This window comes from Lepisosteus oculatus, unplaced genomic scaffold (genome assembly GCF_040954835.1).
Source record: "Lepisosteus oculatus isolate fLepOcu1 unplaced genomic scaffold, fLepOcu1.hap2 HAP2_SCAFFOLD_111, whole genome shotgun sequence".
Lineage (NCBI taxonomy): Eukaryota > Metazoa > Chordata > Actinopteri > Semionotiformes > Lepisosteidae > Lepisosteus > Lepisosteus oculatus.
This window is the reverse complement of record NW_027167662.1, coordinates 4,044-25,611: the sequence shown is the minus strand read 5'-3', so window position 1 is coordinate 25,611 and position 21,568 is coordinate 4,044. Positions and strand designations below refer to the sequence as shown.

General features: G+C 41.6%; 5 non-coding genes across 5 annotated transcripts; 2 read left to right on the top strand and 3 right to left on the bottom strand.

The window, feature by feature from the left end:
• Positions 1–5,355: 5,355 nt before the first annotated feature.
• On the bottom strand, positions 5,356–5,426 carry trnag-gcc (transfer RNA glycine (anticodon GCC)). The gene has a single exon. It is a non-coding gene; the product is annotated as a tRNA-Gly (tRNA).
• Positions 5,427–9,779: 4,353 nt separating this feature from the next.
• Positions 9,780–9,921, bottom strand: LOC138226053 (U4 spliceosomal RNA). The gene has a single exon (XR_011184375.1). It is a non-coding gene; the product is annotated as a U4 spliceosomal RNA (small nuclear RNA).
• Positions 9,922–12,163: 2,242 nt separating this feature from the next.
• Positions 12,164–12,235, top strand: trnag-ucc (transfer RNA glycine (anticodon UCC)). Its single transcript has one exon. It is a non-coding gene; the product is annotated as a tRNA-Gly (tRNA).
• Positions 12,236–12,946: 711 nt separating this feature from the next.
• trnas-acu (transfer RNA serine (anticodon ACU)) lies at positions 12,947–13,028 on the bottom strand. The gene has a single exon. It is a non-coding gene; the product is annotated as a tRNA-Ser (tRNA).
• Positions 13,029–20,891: 7,863 nt separating this feature from the next.
• trnag-ucc (transfer RNA glycine (anticodon UCC)) lies at positions 20,892–20,963 on the top strand. Its single transcript has one exon. It is a non-coding gene; the product is annotated as a tRNA-Gly (tRNA).
• Positions 20,964–21,568: the final 605 nt, after the last annotated feature.

The window sequence follows — 21,568 nt, the reverse complement described above, 5'->3', positions numbered from 1 at the left end:
TGCAGAGAACAGCGTCTGTCGAGATTACTTTTGTGTCAGCGCGAAACGCCGTGTGCTGTCAGTATGATTTCATATTGCTCGTAGCGGCGCCTGGCTTTGGTCTGTCAAACGTTAGGTTGCGCTTCTTCATGCTGCATCGTCGGCATGAGTGGAGCATTTTAAACGTCTGTACTTACTGCGCCCCATAAGAAATCGTTTGTCCCCATTCAAAAGAGATTGTGCGATGTCCTGCAGCGTTCGCAAAGCAAACCTTTGACAGTTTGAAAAGAGGAATTTATTCTGCTTCCTGTGCGTGCAGTAGTTACAAAGTTGAACGTCTTTACACGATCTGCTGCAGTTTTCAGTGGGTGGGCTTTGTCAAATGGCTTGGAAAAACGCACTGTGTTTCGGCTCGGGAAACATCATGAGCAGTGTCCTGCATGTTTTCTGTGTATAGCTGTCTTTTAACGCATACAGAATTCATTCGAAATCATTGATTTCTCCAATTAACAAGGGTCCCTTTTTGAACCTGCCAGAAGCATTCTTTCAATGTAACTGATTTACTCCGGGGAAGGGCAGCATGACATTGAGAGTAGCTCAAGCTTTCAGCACCTTTATCTGACTGCATGTATGCAGACGCTGCTCAGAATCCCCTGTAAGATTCTCCTTCAATTCCGTTTTGCAGTGCTTTAGCTCTTTCAAAAGGCTTCGCTTTGCTAGTCACAATCCAAGGCTCATGACAGCATTTGAAAACATTCGCAACTGCGTTGGCCGGGAATCGAACCTGGGTTAACTGCTTTGAAGGCAGCTATGCGCAACACTGGCTCGCTCCAGAATAAATCTCACGTCGAGGGCATATTTTTTTCCATTTTACCGTGAGTCGGGCTCAGCTGCACAGAGGAGAGAGCAGAGCAATGAGGTCACGGGGACAGGGGAGTCACACGCTGGCGGTTTGAATACGCGGAAGATCACTGAGGGATCCACAGTATATGGACCCTCCGTACGCCATCAGTCCGCACTCCGGACTCTGAATCCTGCCATCCGAGTTAAGATCTCGGCGGAACCTGAGGCGCAGTTCCTTCTTAAAACGTAATCTGGTGAGCATTTCTAGAATCGTATTTGTATAGATGCAGCCTTTAATGTGTTGCTAGGTTAAAATTGATGACTTCTTGTATTTCAGTAGGCAACTGCCCTCTTGATTTCGGATTTAATTTCTTTATTACAGGGGCGCTTTTATGAAGACAGAGTCATGTTCAGGTACTTTGCTTGATGGAGGAAGCTCATTTCAGACTCTGTGATCTGCTCACCTGGAAAGGTCTGCTATACTACTACAAGAGAGAAGTAGAGTCTGGAAGAAGGGACAATTTTATGATGCTTTGGAAGATAATGTTTTTTTTTTCTTATACTGAAAATGAAAGGTAGTTGTTTCTATATGGACTCAGTCTTTGGAATTTGTATATTTATATATTTCAGTGAACCCTCAGCCATTCCTTCTGTATTGTAATTCAATTTCTCTTTTAAAATTCCTTCCCCACTTCTAGGACCTGCAGTTGCTGAACTCCACAATGGCTTCTATTGGAAAGTCTGTGACTGAGACCAAGTAAGTGTTCATTTTTTTATGAAACCATTATTTATTTAGGAGCAATGAGCAATTCTTATATAAATGCAATAAAATCATTATGCTCAAACTATGAGAGAGAAAATTAAGGATAATTTAAGAAATCAGTCTTAGCTTGTTTCTATACACAGATGGTATTATTTATTTTCAAAGGAAACCCGCGCGGATTCCCCTGGTGTGCAAGATGTACCTGAATACTCTTGATCAGCTTCCTGCTCACTTGAAGAGGGCGTGTATGAAGCACGCCACGGCAGAAAAGATCAGGATGGCCTCTCAACAGGCGAGGGAGGACATGATGAATCACCTGAAGAACGGGGTCATCGTGGATTACCACAGAATAGAGATCGTGTCTGGTGAGGCAAACAGGATAGTGGTTGTAAGACTGCTAGAGTCCTTGGGCCTTTTTGTACATGGGAAGCCTGAAGACACATTGGCAAGGTGAGATATTTTTAATCTGTAAGGCTTCTGTAGTTTCTTTTTGAAATCATTGTTACAACATATTATGTAAAAGCATGTTGAAAAGAAATCTACCTGCATTCCAGCGGCCCTGAGCAAGAGGCCGCTGTCCAGGAGGAAGAGATGCCAGAGGCTGCTCTAGAAACTGAAACAGAAGCGGATAAGGAAGGGGAAGATGTGAGCTCTGAAGAACTCTATCAGCAGTAAGACTTTTTTATTTTTCAGATGTATCTATTTTTTACTAAAATTCTAATTTGTCTTATAGGTATAAAATGTTTAAACCGGAGTTTTATATCCTTACAGGCCCTGAGTAGTTAAAAAGTATCAGCAGGCCGGAAGAGAGTGGCCCAAGCTGGACTCTATAGAAAGCACTCCCTGGATGCTCCTCTCCTGATTGGATTCAAACAGTACCTTACCAAGGATCTGGGAGTGGCAAATTATTCTCAGGAGGTATTTATTTTTTAAAGGCATTTAAAATTAAGCAATGGTATCTTCATTGTAAATGTTTTTATTTCTTAGCTTAAAATTCACCCATGTGAAATGATGTCAGCCATAAACATCATGACTTTTGTCTGTCAAAATATATTATATAATATATTTCCTACCTGAATCTATTCTACTTAAATTATTACATTATACACAATTTGAGTTCATTTTAAAAAGTAAAAGGTAATGAAAGGAATGCATTTTCATAAGAAAGATAATACCGATATGCATGTGATAATCTTCCTTATATCATGTAGTGCATCATTTGGACACTTTGTGGGCTTCAAATACAAAGAAAATCATGTTCTATGGTACAAGATAAATACAAAACTTAAGCTTCTTTATAAAGCATAAGCAATCATTTATTACATCGCTTCTTGAATTAAATCTTTTGACAAGAGGTAAGACTTCTGTTACATTTAAACCCATGTTTAGCTGTGTTTTTTAGATTTAACTGAACCAATTTCTGTGTGTGATAATGTCCTTGAATTCTGACAACATCACACTAAATTACATGATATAAAACAGCTAATGTTTCTAGAGATAAAGTTTCTGAGATGCTTCTAATTACTTTTTATTACCAGGGACAGTTTAATTCACCTTGTACAGTACTGTAAGACCAAGATACTTTTTTTAAAAGTTATTTAACATTTTATAGAACTTTGTCTACTATGGCAACATGATGTGCTTGGTGAAACTTGGAAAAATACTGCTTGGCCACTTATCTTAAGATAAAGATAGGATAAAGGTTTATCTTTTGCACCTACCTGACCCCCAGGGAAGGCCAATGCTTTCTAAGTTGATGGTTCCCTACAGTAGACTGTACTTTAATTTCAAAGGTAATGTATATTGACCCAAATCAGTTTTGGAATCCAATCTACTGACGAGATGGAGCACATCCTTTTTTCAGGATTTTAGCATCATACGTTTGGTATATTTAGTCCCTAATGCTGAAAGAAATGATCATAGAACATTTGGACACTTTGTGGGCTTGAAATACAAAGCAAATCATGTTCTATGGTACAAGATAAATACAAAACTTAAGCTTTTATTTTAATTAGATTTGTTTATAAAGCATAAGCAATCATTTATTACATTAATATATGTGAAAATAACATTTTAGCATCATACGTTTAGTATATTTAGTCCCTAATGCTGAAAGAAATGATCATAGAACATGACATCTAACCTTACCTGCGGTGTTTTTAATCCCTATTGCTCAATGCACGGTGAAAGCATTCCATACATGTGTCTGACAATGAGGAATGGGCCCCTGAGACAGTCATTTGCCTGTTTCACAAATGATCGTATTTTACTAGAGATTCTGTTTGGGATTCAGATGTGCATTCGGACAGCAATCCCTTTCAAGGATTGATACGTTCTGGATGAGGTCAAAGGTGCTGGAACACTGTATTTAGGATGTGTTTGCAGAGACTGTGTGTCTCCTGCTTCAACGCAGTGATAAACAGATGTGCTCCTTTAATTTATTGGTACATGCCCAGGGCAGTAAGCAGTCTGAGGATTTATTTCCAGATGGCATAGAGCAGTGAAGCAGTGAAGTAGTGCAAAACACTGGATCATTATATTATTAGAATCTATTCTACTTAAATTATTACATTATACTCAATTTGAGTTCATTTTAAAAAGTAAAAGGTAATGAAAGGAATGCATTTTCATAAGAAAGATAATACCGATATGCATGTGATAATCTTCCTTATATCATGTAGTGCGTCATTTGGACGCTTTGTGGGCTTGAAATACAAAGAAAATCATGTTCTATGGTACAAGATAAATACAAAACTTAAGCTTTTATTATAATTAGATTTGTTTATAAAGCATAAGCAATCATTTATTACATTAATATATGTGAAAATAACATTTTAGCATCATATGTTTAGTATATTTAGTCCCTAATGCCGAAAGAAATGATCATTTGTTTAACATGCACGGGTCTGTCTCAAAGGATGCAATACTCCTGAAGGGTCTCAAACCCTACATTTCGGATGCCTAGCTGTATCCCTCACATGTGGCACCTCAGAATGACTTCTAACCTTACCTGTGGTGTATTCAGTCCCTATTGCTCAATGCACGGTGTACATACTGCATACATGTGTCTTGAGAATGAGGAATGGGCCCCTGAGACAGTCATTTGCCTGTTTCACAAACAGGGACCTGGACCTAGACCTGGCCCGTACAGGGCTCAAACCCGCGACCTTGGCATTATTAGCACCACGCTCTAACCAACTGAGCTAACCGGCCTCACGACAGTGCTCCTCTCTGTGCTGCAAAAAATCAAACTCAGGGAATTTCTTTTGTCCTCCTTTGAATAGAAAGCCGTGTAATTCAGTGTACGGGCTTTCTCGTGCAGTTTCATGGTTCTTGTAACCCAAATCCTACACTGGCCTGAAGTGCCCCCCCATTTCACAGCATTTTTCAGCTGATTTAAAATGTACCTAAAGGAGAAGCATTATTGAAGACAATCAATTACCAAGAGCTTTTGTCAAAGGTTTTGGTGGTCATTTTGAATGACCACAGAGCGCTGTGACCTCGGTTTTACATCTCATCCAAAAGACAGCGCCCTTTTACAACACAGCATCTCCGTCACTATACTGGGGCATTGGGACCCGCACAGACCTCAGGGTGAGCGCCCCCCCGCCGGCACCATTAACACCGCTTCCAGCTGGAAGCTTTGTTTTTCCCTGTAGCTCATCCTTATCCAGGTACTGACCTGGCTCACACCTGCTTAGCTTCAGTGGGTTTTTAGTTGGAAGTTGCAAGGGGATGCAAGTGATGGAGCCGCTCGCTGCAAAAGCCACTGCATTGGCCGGGAATTGAACCCGAGCCTCCCGCGTGGCAGGCGAGAATTCTACCACTGAACCACCAATGCTCAGTGCCTGGGCCTTCAAAAAAGACGCTTTTTTGGTGCTCTGTGCAAAACGCGTCGACATCTGCTTCCAGCTGCAAAATGCCATTTGCGGACGCTGAAGAACTTATTTCCAAGGCAGCAGGTACAAGCGATTGGGCGTTTTAAAACCACCAGGAACAGCAAAGAGGCGCGCTTCTTTGCTTGTGCCGAAACACACCGACTGAAGGCGGACAACGTAGTCGACAGGATTGGAACCTGTGCGGGGAGGCCCCAATGGATTTCTAGTCCATTGCCTTAACCACTCAGCCACGACTACAGCAAGCCCCACCGCCGCTGCGTTCTTGCTACAATCTTACCTGGATCGCGAGGCGCCGGCGGAAGCCTATTTCAAAGTCGTTCTCCGTTTCATAAAAAACATTTCCAAAATACAAGCCTTGCAGACAGACACGCCTCAGAGGACTTAAGGGTGGCTTCATGTCGGAATGATAAAGTCTCCCCGTCCGGACATGAAAATGCCACTTTGTTACACACAAAAAAAGAATCAACAACAGAGAAATGCCCACAAGCATTTGAAAAGCCGCACCACGTCGCACTTGAAATAGCTCTTACATTAGTGGTAGACACAGGAATCGTCTTTTTATTTACGCTCTTACCAACGCGATGGAAAGCAAAACAAAGCAAAGCAGAGCAAAACAAAACGAACAAACGAAAACCCTCACGTCCCGCACTTCCATATAACGCTGTTACGTGCCCAAGCGGTATTGTATGTCATCCTAGCACTGCACCCCGGGTCGTACGGTATATGGGAACGAGCACACGCCACGAATCGTCTCGAATCACTCCCTACAGCTGTAAGGCGCCTTGAAGCGTGCACCCCCAACATTCTTCTTTGCGCATCTGTGAAAGGTAAACTCTTGAGCAAACTCTGAACCAGCTCTAAGGAAACTAATCCGATTAGACGTTACTTTGACTCATCCTTTAAGGGACCCTTGTTAATTGGAGAAATCAATGATTTCGAATTAATTCTGTATGCGTTAAAAGAGCTATACACAGAAAACATGCAGGACACTGCTCATGATGTTTCCCGAGCCGAAACACAGTGCGTTTTTCCAAACCATTTGACAAAGCCCGCCCACTGAAAACTGCAGCAGATCGTGTAAAGGCGTTCAACTTTGTAACTACTGCACGCACAGGAAGCAGAATAAATTCCTCTTTTCAAACTGTCAAAGGTTTGCTGCAGGACATCGCACAATCTCTTTTGAATGGGGACAAACGATTTCTTATGGGGCGCAGTAAGTACAGACGTTTAAAAAGCTCCACTCATGCCGACGATGCAGCATGAAGAAGCGCAACCTAACGTTTGACAGACAAAAGCCAGGCGCCGCTACGAGCAATATGAAATCAAACTGACAGCACACGGCGTTTCGCGCTGACTAAAAATGATCTCGACAGACGATGTTCTCTGCATAACGCTGAAAGAGCTAAAGAGCGTTTCTGTTGAGACGTAACCCATTGGGCAAAAGACGTATAATATACGTCTATTAAACGCATATCTTAGACGTCTAAATGTGGTCTACAATTCGTCTAGAATGAAATTCTAATATACGTCTAAAGTTAAACGTCAATTATACGTCTATATTTAGACGTTCATTATACATAAATGGTTGGAGTTCTATTATACGGATAAATTTAGAGGACTATTATACATATATGGTTGGAGTTCCGGATAACTTTAGAGGTCTATTATACGTATATGGTTAGAGGTCTATTATAGGGATAACATTAGAGGTCTATTATACGTATATGGGTAGAGGTCTATTATACATCAAAGATAGATTTTATAGGTGTAGAAACAAGTAAAACAAGCCAATGATTAGGTTTAGAAATGTATTCTGAAAATACACATTCACACCTGAAACATATGTATTTCAAATTATACATTGTATACAATCAATCAACAATCAACATATGGGCAATAATCATAAAAAACACAACTAGTCTTAAACTTCAGCTTCAAATTCTGGTAACATGGCAATATACAGTATAGTAATGACAAACACAAAACTAATTACATTAACACACTAACTCAAAACCACATTTTGATTCAGATATACATTTTAAAATGTACAACTTCTATATTTCCAAGAAAAAAATATTACATAAAATATAAAATATTACAATGGAAGTTAAGACGATTTTTGTCCACTATTTGCAAACCCTGTCTAATTGTCCTAACAGTTAGAACCAAAAACCTATTATTTTCAGAGTCCAGATCTCTTGGCCCCCTGCCTTGCATATGCATTCTTCAAGTAACACATTGCGTGCTCCTTTATTTCTTTTTCTGTTGATGTAGGGTGGGACTTCAGCACCGCAGCTAGGAGAAAATTATATAATATTACTTCCCAAATAATTGATGATTAATATTTTCTTTAGTATAATCTAAAAAATGAACGGTTTACTAAGCTCAAAGCTGAAATAAATGTATAAAATTTGGCTTGCATCATAGCAGTTGAGCAATAAAGTCTGTCCTAATTAAAGAGTACCCAAAGTTTGAAAGTACAACATAGAATAAGAATAAGAGAAACGGCAAAACGATTTTGTGTCATCTTCCCCATTCACACTATTTTATGTGCCATTTTTTTGCTTATTCACATACTATTTTAATCAAAATAATATTAAGAAAGATCTGTATGTATTCAGATAGTATTATTATTGTTCATACTTACTCGTCAAAAGAGGATTGCTGAGATATTTTCGGATATACTTCTACGTTTGAAAAACGTGTCCAAAATGGTGACCAACGAATACTAGCAATGCATTGTGGTATATAACCGGAAAATATGCTGGGTTCGATATTTTCTCAACGTATGCGTTTATTAATGTTGTCGATATTATGGTTGAAATTTAACATTGATAATACATCGCTGCTATGAGCTGATGTGCAATTTTAACGCATGCAATAAGTAAGGATCGGTCACTGTTGTATGGTATTATATATAATGACATTATGGAATAGGATGGGGACAGGCCTGGCATCACGGGGGGAGGGGGGAATGTCGCCCCTTCAGTTTTGGGCAAAAAGTTTTACCTAACTTAATTTGCACCCTAAAAAAATAGTTGTACTTTGTCAATGGTCAGACAACACTAAATGACACGAACAGTCACTCAGTCTGTTTGATGGGCAGGAGGGCTATCCGTCCAGGAACTGCACATATTATTGAGTGTCAACATTACGATCCTGTTTGCTCAGGTGGACCGATTCCTTGCAGTAGTTTATCATTATACTTAAAATCGTTATATAACTAGGACTAGTTATAGCAGTCTGTGCTTTCTGTTGGTTTTACAACATTTTTTTCTTAACGATTCAGAACGTCCATGTAGCTGCAAAAATGAACGCTTATGGTACTTTTCGCTCCAGGCAATACAAACCTTGAGAGTGACGAAAAATGTGAAACTGAACTTCATCGCAAATACCAGATTGCTAGTCGTTATCTTCTATCATGAAGCACTAATCAATGGTATAGCTGCGAGATTTCATTTGGGTAGCTGCACCGTACAGCTCCGTTTCAACCGAAATATCACTCCCCCCTCAGAATTTCAGACGCCCCCCTACAGATTTTTCCTCGGGCACCGCGCACTGATGGGGGACTTTTGTCAAGAAAATAAAAATAGAAACTCTATAGGCACTCAAACATTTTACTGTTTTTTTTCAGGCAGGTGGCAAGACCCCCTCAGCAAAACCCTTGTATGCCAAGCTGTGGGCATTGATTCGTCGAATATACGTATATTTACGGCGAAATTACGGCTATACGTATATATACGTCGCCTCGACGTATAATCAACGTCGAATTGCAACCGTAAAATCGACGACATGAATAAACGCATATATAACGTCGAAAAAACATCTAACACAGTGCCTGAGGCTTTTTACTGTATGTATCGTGTGTGCCGCAAGTAGGAGTATACGGCACTCTGCACAGTGTACGAAGTAAATTATTTTCGCAGTAATTAATTTATTATATTTACTATATTTATTATACACGTGTAAATTAATTGCTGCGAAAATAATTTACTTCGTACACTGTGCAGAGTGCCGTATACTCCTAGTTGCGGCACACACGATACATACAGTAAAAAGCCTCAGGCACTGTGTTAGATGTGTTTTCGACGTTATATATGCGTTTGTTAATGTCGTCAATTTTACGGTTGCAATTCGACGTTGATTATACTTCGAGGCGACGTATATATACGTATAGCCGTAATTTCACCGTAAATATACGTATATTCGACGAATCAATGCCCACTGGGAACAAGCTCGCTTCTTTCTACCATGATGTCACCGTGACCAAATCTGTCTTTAAACACCTTGCTCAGTCTCTAACGAGACTGTCAAAAATTGCTTTCGCCGATTGTATTGCAAACCGGCGGAAGCGGGATATTGGGAAAAGTTTTCAACTAGCAATAATCCCGCCTCGGCTAAACCTCACAGGCTACGATACTGCCACTGCGCAAAGCTGACGGTTGCCAGGCAACCGCGGGGATCCTATGGAAATCGTTATCAATTGTCTCATGGCATGTCGTTGCTGTAACGCTTCATATTTGTCGTCTTCTTCTAGCTTGAGGTTTTGAAGAATTTCATGACAGACAAGGGCTCCGTTGGGAACAAAGAAAGCCGTTGATTCTTTTCAGCAGCAGAAATACAACCCTTTAAATACAAGATGACAGAACAATGACGAAGGGCATGCTGGGAGGAACTCATGCACTACAGAGGAAAGGGGGCGGGCATGTACAGTTCACATTCAAGCCACAAGTACTCTTCTCGGATGTTGCACAAACAAATCCTAACGTCTTGAAAGCATTGCGGCATGTTTGTGTCCCACTTCCCGTGGCTGCAGGATGACTGACATGAACGGACAAACACAATCTGTGGCGTTTAGCGTGACATAGTCTTGCAGGCATCGTGCTGTCTCACTGCAATACTATACCGCTGGAGGAAACAGTCCATCTGGCCATGAAACTCATTTGAACGTCTAGCTACAGCAACTAACAATATCATGATTTATTCAGGATGTGTGGAATCAGCACGTCCCGGAGACAGCTTCCGAAATCGTGAGCATTCTCTGGTGGTAGGGGCGTTCAAGATGGCGCTCAGGTGGGAGGTAAAGTTTAGTGGTTGAGGATTTTTTTTTGAGTTTTTCATGACCTGAATGTTAATTTTTGCTTTTTTTGACTACAGAAAAATAAGGACTTAACACTACTTGTTTAAACTTCAGTTATAATTGAAAGAAAAAAAAACGATTTTTTTTAGGTTTAAGAATTTCGATATGAGTAACACTGGGAAAAGAAAAGAGAGTGCTGGGTCTTCGAAGGAGAAGTCTAAGAAACCTCAATCGTATATGTATAGCACTACAAGAAAATTGATGGCAACTAAAGGGAAAAGTGAAGCAGCTGGAGGGGACGTGGAAAGAGTGCTGGAGATGCGCTCGTACGCGAGCGTTCGCAGCCCAAGTGAGACTCAGCTGCCAGAGGAAGAGCCGGAGTCCCTGCCCAGCACACCTGTGAAAACCCCGGCAGCCAAGAGAGGAAGGGGCGACCTGACGCTGGAGGAGCTCCAGACCAACATCTTCAACATGATGGCACAGAGCTTGGGTGAGCTGAAGGAAATGATTCGATCTAATACAGTCGCAATCGAAAGTCTTAAAAAGTCCATGGACTGTGTGTTTAAAGAGGTTGAAGACTTAAAGAGTGAAGTAAAAGTTCTTAAACAAGTAAATACCAAACAAGAAAAGCATATTAAAGAACTTGAATTGAAAGTGAACGATGTAGATAGATACCGTCGATGATGGAATTTAAAATTATTTGGAGTTAAAGAGGAACGTGATAAGGACCTTGTTGCAACAGTGAAGGGTATCTGTAAAAGGACCCTGCCGGACCAGGAGGACGTAATATCGGCCATTGACTTTGTTCACAGGCTCGGGAGAGCGAACATGTCTGGGCAAGTGCGCCCCAGATCGATTATAATACAGTTCACCAAGAGGACGGCGAGGGACATGCTGTGGCGAGCGGCGAGGGGGAATGAGTATTTGAATGGGAACAAACTGAGGTTTGCAGAGGACCTGTCTGCCGCGGACAGGAGCACCAGGAACCAGCTGTGGCCCCAGGTTGAAGCTGCCAGAAGAGAGGGGAGGAGAGCCTACTTTGTGGGAGCGAGGGCCTTTGTGGACGGGAAGGAGATTTGCTCCCAGTGACTGCTCAGTTAATGATTATGTTTGGTTATATTTGTTATACCAGTATATACTAGTGTTTCTTTAGTGTTAGTTTGGAATGGTGTAGTTAAGTGTTAAGGACTGTTATAGTTCTGGTTCTTTGAAAAACTCAATAGTTTAGACAGTCTTAGAGTTAGTTATTTGCTTTTGTGTATGTCTTTTTCATGAATGCCAGAGGTACTCGAAATGTTGTTAAAAGAAAAACTGTGTGCTGAGTTTTATTTTTTACAGGAAACGCATGCATGTTGAAACTAAAGTTTATAAATAATTGAGAAATATTAAAGCAAGGAAAATATGATACGTGTAAAATATACAATTTGATCACATAATTACTTAATTACCTCTGGTAGTTAAATGCTTTTTTCTGCTGCGTTTTTTTTCTCTTGTACATGACTCTGATCCTCTTGTTGTATTTGTATTTGTAAATTCTGTTTAATAAAAAAAATTAAAAAAGCATTCTCTGGTGGTGTCCTGCAGGCTTCCTGTGGGTGTGCGTTGGTGGTATAGTGGTGAGCATAGCTGCCTTCCAAGCAGTTGACCCGGGTTCGATTCCCGGCCAACGCAGTGGCGAATGTTTTCAAATGCTGTCATGAGCCTTGGATTGTGACTAGCAAAGCGAAGTCTTTTGAAAGAGCTAAAGCACTGAAAAACGGAATTGAGGGAGAATCTTACAGGGGATTCTGAGCGGTGTCTGCATACACGCAGTCCGATACGGGTGCTGAAAGCTTGAGCTACTCTCAATGTCATGCTGCCTTTCCCCGGAGTAAATCTGTTACATTGAAAGAATGCTTCTGGCAGGTTCAAAAAGGGACCCTTGTTAATTGGAGAAATCAATGATTTCGAATGAATTCTGTATGCGTTAAAAGACAGCTATACACAGAAAACATGCAGGACACTGCTCATGATGTTTCCCGAGCCGAAACACAGTGCGTTTTTTCAAGCCATCTGACAAAGCCCGCCCACTGAAAACTGCAGCAGATCGTGTAAAGACGTTCAACTTTGTAACTACTGCACGCACAGGAAGCAGAATAAATTCCTCTTTTCAAACTGTCAAAGGTTTGCTTTACGAACGCCGCAGGACATTGCACAATCTCTTTTGAACAGGGACAAACGATTTCTTATGGGGCGCAGTAAGTACTGTTACTGTCACTGCTCGATACCGACGTTGGCCTACTATACCATGTTCAGCCACTGCTAGAAAATGTACGGCTCTAGCACCGGAGCAAACAACAGGAGGGCCGATGTCGAACAGGCACACGTGTCAGACATGGAGAGCAATGAGAATGGGATTCAAACCCATGCCTGCAGAGCACAATGGATTAGTAGTCCATCACCTTAACCACTCAGCCACCTTGTTGACGAAACTGGGCTGTCCGGACATGGGTTGGCGCGCTCCAGATGATCTTTTTCTTTTTTTCCCCACGTACTCGAGGGTCATTTTCCTGTTCCACATGTGATTTCAACATTTTCCTTGGGAGATGTCAAGCCAGCAAGCCACTGCTGTGGTTCAGTGGCCAGTGTGGAGTTCAGTGGCCCTGTTGTACACAGAAAGCACATTGAGCTCCTTGGACATGAAAAGTTCCAGATAAAAGCCATTTGTCATCCTTTCTCTTGGTGTCGATGTTGCTATTGTATGTAAAGGTGGCAACTTGCTCAGCGAGCAGGCGGAGCACACACCGAATGCAGATGTGTCTGAGTGGTGTGTCCAAGTGGCTGCAAAAGGACAACACTCCCGGGGCGCCGTGGCTTAGTTGGTTAAAGCGCCTGTCTAGTAAACAGGAGATCCCAGCCTACGGCTAAACTTAATCAAATGCAAGTATTCATTTCCTGTCTTTAACGCGACTTGTTTTTCTTAAAATGGATGCAACTTGCAAAACATGAAATACAAGCCTTGCTAATCAGCGCTAGCGGCTGGCAAAAAAAAGGAGTCAGCTATTTTTTTTTCTTTAACCTTAACCCTGCTAACGGAGAAGAGTTAAACGACCGAGTCTATGCAGCTTAAACGGTGCGCAAGTCGGGTTCTTAGCTGAAAGGGTGGTAAATCACGCTCACCCCAGTCCTTAATCTTTTAAAGAGGATACAAAATTGAACCTAGTCGCCACATCACATACATCCTGTTAAATGATAAAAAGGTAACATCTATCCTCGCTCCAGAGTAAATCTCACGTTGAGGGCATCTTTTTTTTCACTTTACCGTGAGTCGGGCTCGGCTGCACAGAGGAGAGAGCAGAGCAATGAGGTCACAGGGACAGGGGAGTCACACGCTGGCGGTTTGAATACGCGGAAGATCACTGAGGGATCCACAGTATGTGGACCCTCCGTTCGCCATCAGTCCACACTCCGGACTCTGAATCCTGCCATCCGAGTTAAGATCTCGGCGGAACCTGAGGCGCAGTTCCTTCTTAAAACGTAATCTGGTGAGCATTTCTAGAATCGCACTTGTATAGATGCAGCCTTTAATGTGTTGCTAGGTTAAAATTGATGACTTCTTGTATTTCAGTAGGCAACTGCCCTCTTGATTTTGGATTTAATTTCTTTATTACAGGGGCGCTTTTATGAAGACAGAGTCATGTTCAGGTACTTTGCTTGATGGAGGAAGCTCATTTCGGACTCTGTGATCTGCTCACCTGGAAAGGTCTGCTGTACTACTACAAGAGAGAAGTAGGGTCTGGAAGAAGGGACAATTTTATGATGCTTTGGAAGATAGTTTTTTTTTTCTTATACTGAAAATGAAAAGTAGTTGTTTCTATATGGACTCAGTCTTTGGAATTTGTATATTTATACATTTCAGTGAACCCTCAGCCATTCCTTCTGTATTGTAATTCAATTTCTCTTTTAAAATTCCTTCCCCACTTCTAGGACCTGCAGTTGCTGAACTCCACAATGGCTTCTATTGGAAAGTCTGTGACTGAGACCAAGTAAGTGTTCATTTTTTTATGAAACCATTATTTATTTAGGAGCAATGAGCAATTCTTATATAAATGCAATAAAATCATTATGCTCAAACTATGAGAGAGAATTTTAAGGATAATTTAAGAAATCAGTCTTATTCCCCTGGTGTGCAAGATGTGCCTGAATACTTTTGATCAGCTTCCTGCTCACTTCAAGAGGGCGTGTATGAAGCACGCCACGGCAGAAGAGATCAGGTGGCCTCTCAACAGGCGAGGGAGGACATGATGAATCACCTGAAGAACGGGGTCATCGTGGATTACCACAGAATAGAGATCAAAGGACACTTTGTGGGCTTGAAATACAAAGAAAATCATGTTCTATGGGACAAGATAAATACAAAACTTAAGCTTTTATTTTAATTAGATTTATTTATAAAGCATAAGCAATCATTTATTACATTAATATATGTGAAAATAACATTTTAGTATCATACGTTTAGTATATTTAGTCCCTAATGCTGAAAGAAATGATCATAGAACATGACATCTAACCTTACCTGCTGTGTTTTTAATCCCTATTGCTCAATGCACGGTGAAAGCATTGCATACATATGTCTGACAATGAGGAATGGGCCCCTGAGACAGTCATTTGCCTGTTTCACAAATGATCGTATTTTACTAGAGATTCTGTTTGGGATTCAGATGTGCATTCGGACAGCAATCCCTTTCAAGAAATGATACGTTCTGGATGAGGTCAAAGGTGCTGGAACACTGTATTTAGGATGTGTTTGCAGAGACTGTGTGTCTCCTGCTTCAACGCAGTGAGAAATAGATGTGCTCCTGTAATTCATTGGTACATGCCCAGGGCAGTAAGCAGTCTGAGGATTTATTTCCAGACGGCATAGAGCAGTGAAGCAGTGAAGTAGTGCAACACACTGGATCATTATATTATTAGAATCTATTCTACTTAAATTATTACATTATACACAATTTGAGTTCATTTTAAAAAGTAAAAGGTAATGAAAGGAATGCATTTTCGTAAGAAAGATAATACCGATATGCATGTGATAATCTTCCTTATATCATGTAGTGCGTCATTTGGACACTTTGTGGGATTGAAATACAAAGAAAATCATGTTCTATGGTACAAGATAAATACAAAACTTAAGCTTTTATTTTAATTAGATTTGTTTATAAAGCATAAGCAATCATTTATTATATTAATATATGTGTGTAGCGGCGAGGCTTATTAATAAGGCAGAATTAAGTGTTCTGAGCCTTCCCAAATGAGGCCCCATTTCTCTGTTCATCTCTGTGGTGCAGCCATAGAGAGACTATTCATGCAGGGTGATTTAAGGTCCTAGGACAGCTCCCAAAGGGGGATGCACTTAGCTAAGCCTGGCTATCATGATCAATGGTCATCCATTGGCGCCTATCTGTCTAGGGAGTGCCAGTTGGACATCTGGACTGCATTACTAAGTGTCAGGACTAAGTGACTCATATCTCACCTTGATCAATCAATCAGGGACTGGTAGGGCCGAGTAACCCACGTGGGACTCTGATGCCCATGGAACTTTCAGCCAATCAATGAGCTGAAGTTCCTCCAGGTAAAAACAGGCAACACAGAGAGCCTGTGAGATTCAGTAAGATTCAGAAGGGAGGATTCAGAGGATTCTGTGGACAATTCTAAAGGGAATTCAAAGGAGAATTCCAGGGCAGGGCGGCCCAGGAGCAGAAGGCTCCCAAGGGCAGGACATTCTCGCAGCGCGCCTCCTGACCATCCTGAGACTCAGCCCGGACAACCACGGAACGGCCAGTGTGTCTGAGTGCCAGAACTTTCCTTTGTTCTAAGAGTCTAGAGCGGAGGTTGCCAGAGAATAACCAGAGGATCCACCCGAGGTTAGCACCAGCAGCAGGCCTCGTGAACAGGTCGGAACTGTGGACAGCTGAATCACTATTCAGAACTAGCTCTTCATCAGAAACGAACCGGTCCTCTTCCTGACTTGCTGGGACCCACAGTCATCTTTTCTCCTGTGCACAAACTTTGCTAGTTAAAGCCCACAGTGAGCATCAGCAGCGCAGCGTCGCAAGCCGCACAGCACAGCCTGGCACGGAGCCAGAGAGCGCGGATTGGACAGCAACAGCCTGCAACTGTTTCTTTGTGCCCGCAGGAAGATCTGAATCCCCAAAGATTGGATGAGTATTCAACTTCAATGCATTACAGCTCGAGAATTCAATTGTTATCCCAACCAGTTGATATCAATTTAATTCCTAAGAGTTATGTACTTGTTTGAGTATCTAATGTAGAAGTTATAACCAAGTTCATTAACGAAACGGTCTTAATGAATGATATACTGAACGTATGTCCTCTTGATATGTGTAACACTTCATAACTGACTGAATATATATCTTTTGTATTCTGATAACCCTCTCGATAAGATCTGTTAGGTTTACATGCATATTTTATGTATTAATAAATGTATCCTCGTGTATTAGTACCTGTGTGTGCGCGTTGTTTGAGTTATGTCACATGGTTGGATTCTAAAGCCATCAAAAGAATCAACTTTGTGATTTACTGCTACAATTAATAATTGTCTCAGTAAATGCCCAAACCCTACAGAACTGGTGCCTTCAGAGAGCCACTACATTTAATTTTGCTATGGCAACATTACATATTTGGCGTCCCTGAGCCGGTTTTCTTACATGTGAAAATAACATTTTAGCATCATATTATTACATACAGGTCTCTAGCTTCAACACAGTGATATATATATATACTCAGTGATTTATTGGTACATGCCCAGGTCAATAATCAGAATGAGGATTTATTTCCAGACGGGCTACAGGTAGTGTTGTGAAATACTTCAACACACTGGATCGCAGATTTAGACCCCCTGCACTCTTACTCCTTAAAAACCAAAGAAATGAAGATATGTAGCAATCACATTGCAACAGGGCTGACAGTGACTTAATGCTTATACTAGTGGACTTCTGGTACCTTTAGGGTACGGTGTTCCCTGAAGGGCTCTCAAACCCCGCATTTCAGATGCCTAGCTGTTTCGCTGATGTGTTGCACCTCAGAATCACTTTTAAACCTTACCTCTGGTATCTTTAATCCCTATTGCTCAACGCATGGTGAAAGTATTGCATAAATGTGTCTGAAAATGAGCAATGGGCACCTGAGAGACTCATTTGCCTGTTTCACAAATGATCATATTTGACTAGAGATTCTGTTTGGGATTCAGTTGTGCATTCTGACAGCAATCGCTTTCAAAAAACGATACATTCTGGATGAGGTCAAGGTGCAGGAACACTGTATTTAGGATGTGTTTGCACTTATTCTGTGTCTCTAGCTTCAACACAGCGATATATGTATATGCTCACTGATTTTTTGGTACATGCCCAGGGCAATAATCATTATGAGGATTTATTTCCTGATGTGCTAGGGGTAGTGTTGTGAAATACTTCAACACACTGGATCGCAGGTTTAAACCGCCTGCACTCTTACTCCTTAAAAACCAACAAATGCAGATATGTAGCAATCATATTGTAGCTGACACTCATTTGCCTGTTTCACAAATGATCATATTTTACTAGAGATTCTGTTTGGGATCCGGATGTGCATTCTGACAGCAATCTCCTTATCGCGGCTTTGCCCTTCTTGCCTCTTTGGACAATATCTCCATCTTGTGGTCGTTATTGGTAATGTAGATAGATAGATAGATACTTTATTGATCCCGTGAGGGAAATTGCAGTGCAACAGCAGCTTAACACACACAACACAGCCACAGTGTAACGAATTATATACTAATAGTACAATACATACAATACAATACAAGAGTTACTCACAGTCCGGACACACAAGAGGAAACTAGAACAGAACAGTACACAGAAAATCGTATCACACGTATGAATATAAATATAGATGTAACCATAGATATAAATATAAATATAAATGTATTGCACAGGTCCCTGGCATATATTGCACAAAAGTGGTTGTAAGCGGGAAAAAGAAAAAGAAAAAGAAAGAGAACAGATGTAGCAGTATATGTGTATATGCGTTTAGTCCAGAAACAGGTCACTGTCGCTGTTGCCTCTGCCAAGACGCAAGGTGGATGCGTTGTACAGTCTTATGGCAGACGGCAAGAATGACCTCCTGTAGCGCTCCCTGTCGCACCGTGGGTGAATCAGTCTATTGCTGAACGTGCTCTTCATTCCTGCAAGCCTGTCATAGAGGGGATGGGAGAAGTTGTCCATGATGGCCTCCAGTTTGGACATCATTCTCCTCTCAGCCACTACCTCCAAGGGGTCCAGGTCAGACCCAATGACAGAGCTCGCTCTCCTGATGAGCTTGTTCAGCCTTTTGGAATCTACTGCTCTAATCCCAGAGCCCCAGCACACCACTGCGTAGAAAATGGCACTCGCTACCACCGACTGATAAAACATGTGTAGCATCTTACTACACACATTGAAGGACCTGAGCCTCCTCAAGAAGTAAAGTCGGCTCTGTCCGTTCTTATAGATGGCCTCGATGTTCTTAGACCATTCCAGTCTATCGTCGATGTGCACTCCCAGGTACTTGTACGAGTCCACCATCTCCACGCCACTCCCATGGATGTAGACAGGAGTAGGTTTGACCTTTTTCCTCCTGAAATCTACCACCAGTTCCTTTGTCTTTGTAACATTCAGTTCCAAGTGGTTCACCCCTCCACATGTCTAGACAACATCTCCATCTTGTGGTCGTTGTTGGTAATCTCTTCTTATGCCCTTTTTTATTTTAATTCTCTATTAGTTGATTCTAGAATCTCTACAATGGAGATGAAAACATCAGTTTTATAGCAGACAATATGACATTATTTATAGTCCAATTAGAAACTTATTACCCTGTTTTTAACATAATAACAAATTAAAATTGATTAAAACTAAGTTTGGAACACCAGGGAACATAACAAATGATTTTTAGGAAAACCATGAAGTTCTCTGTGTCCAATGCCTGCAAGGGGAGAAAGCTAGAATCCTTAGATTTTTTCAAAATTTGAAAATAAACATCATATAACAACAGCTTTCATTCCTAGGAGTGAAAAATAACCATTTTTGAAGACATAGTAGTTTCTAAAACACTACAATAAAGTTAAAAACATCAGTTTTATATTACATTATTTTTAGTAAAATTAGTCATTTTTTGCACTATTTTTAATAAAATATCTAATTAAAAGTGATTAAAATTAAGTTTGGAACAACAAGGAACACAAAAAAAAAGATTTTTAGGAAAACCATGAGGTCCTCTGTGCCCGATGCCTGCAAGGGGAGAAAGCTAGAATCCTAAAAAAAAGTTATCAATTCTAGAGCCTAAGAGGAAAACAAGACAAATGTATATCTCCAAATAATTTTATGTGCTTCAGAAGAGCCCAGGAAAGTTTTTTGCATACATGAAACCACGCCCGTTTGCACATAAGCAGACATGGTTGCACACACGACTGCATGAAAGCACACGTGCATGCGAAGTCATCCTGTTAAGCATTTGAAAAGCCGCACCACGGCGCACTTGAAATAGCTCTTACATTAGTGGTCGACACAGGAATCGCCTTTTTATTTACGCTCTTACCAACGCGATGGAAAGCAAAACAAAGCAAAGCAGAGCAAAACAAAACGAACAAACGCAAAACCCTCACGTCCCGCACTTGCATATAACGCCGTTACGTGCCCAAGCGGTATTGTACGTCATCCTAGCACTGCACCCCGGGGCGTACGGTATATGGGAATGAGCACACGCCACGAATCGTCTGAAATCACTCCCTACAGCTGTAAGGCGCCTTGAAGCGTGCACCCCCAACATTCTTCTTTGCGCATCTGTGAAAGGTAAACTCTTGAGCAAACTCTGAACCAGCTCTAAGGAAACTAATCCGATTAGACGTTACTTTGACTCATCCTTTAACAGTTTTCAGTCTCTGTCTTTAAACACCTTGCTCAGTCACATTCAAGCCACAAGTACTCTTCTCGGATGTTGCACAAACAAATCCTAATGTCTTGAAAGCATTGCAGCATGTTTGTGTCCCACTTCCCGTGGCTGCAGGACGACTGACACGATCGGACAAACACAATCTGTGGCGTTTAGCGTGACATAGTCTTGCAGGCATCGTGCTGTCTTACTGCAATACTATACCACTTGAGGAAACAGTTCATCTGGCCATGAAACTCATTTGAACGTCTAGCTACAGCAACTAACAATAACATGATTTATTCAGGATGTGTGGAACCAGCACGTCCCGGAGACAGCTTCTGAAATCGTGAGCATTCTCTGGTGGTGTCCTGGAGGGCTCCCCGGGCATGTGTTGGTGGTATAGTGGTGAGCATAGCTACCTTCCAAGCAGTTGACCTGGGTTCGATTCCCGGCCAACGCAGTGGCAAGTGTTTTCAAATGCTGTCACAAGCCTTGGATTGTGACTAGCAAAGCAAAGCCTTTTGAAAGAGCTAAAGCACTGCAAAACGGAATTGAAGGAGAATCTTACAGGGGATTCTGAGCGGTGTCTAAATAAATAAATTCACAGCGTCCGCGGATGGCATTTTGCAGCTGGAAGTAGATGTCGACGCTTTTTGCACACAGCACCAAAAAAGCGTCTTTTTTGAAGGTACAGGCATTGACCATTGGTGGTTCATTGTTAGAACTCTCGCCTGCCACGCAGGAGGCTTGGTTTCGATTCCTGGCCAATGCAGTGGCTTTTGCAGCGAACGGCTCCATCACTTGCATCCCAACTTTTGCAACTCGCAACTGAAAACCCACTGAAGCTAAGCAGGTGTGAGCCAGGTCAGTACCTGGATGAGGGTGAGCTACAGGGAAAAACAAAGCTTCCAGCTGGAAGTGGTGTTAATGGGGCCAGCAGGGAGGCGCTCACCCTGAGGTCTGTGCGGGTCCCAATCTCCCAATATAGTGACGGAGAAGCTGTGTTGTAAAAGGGCGCTGTCTTTTGGATGAGATGTAAAACCGAGGTCATAGTGCTCTGTGGTC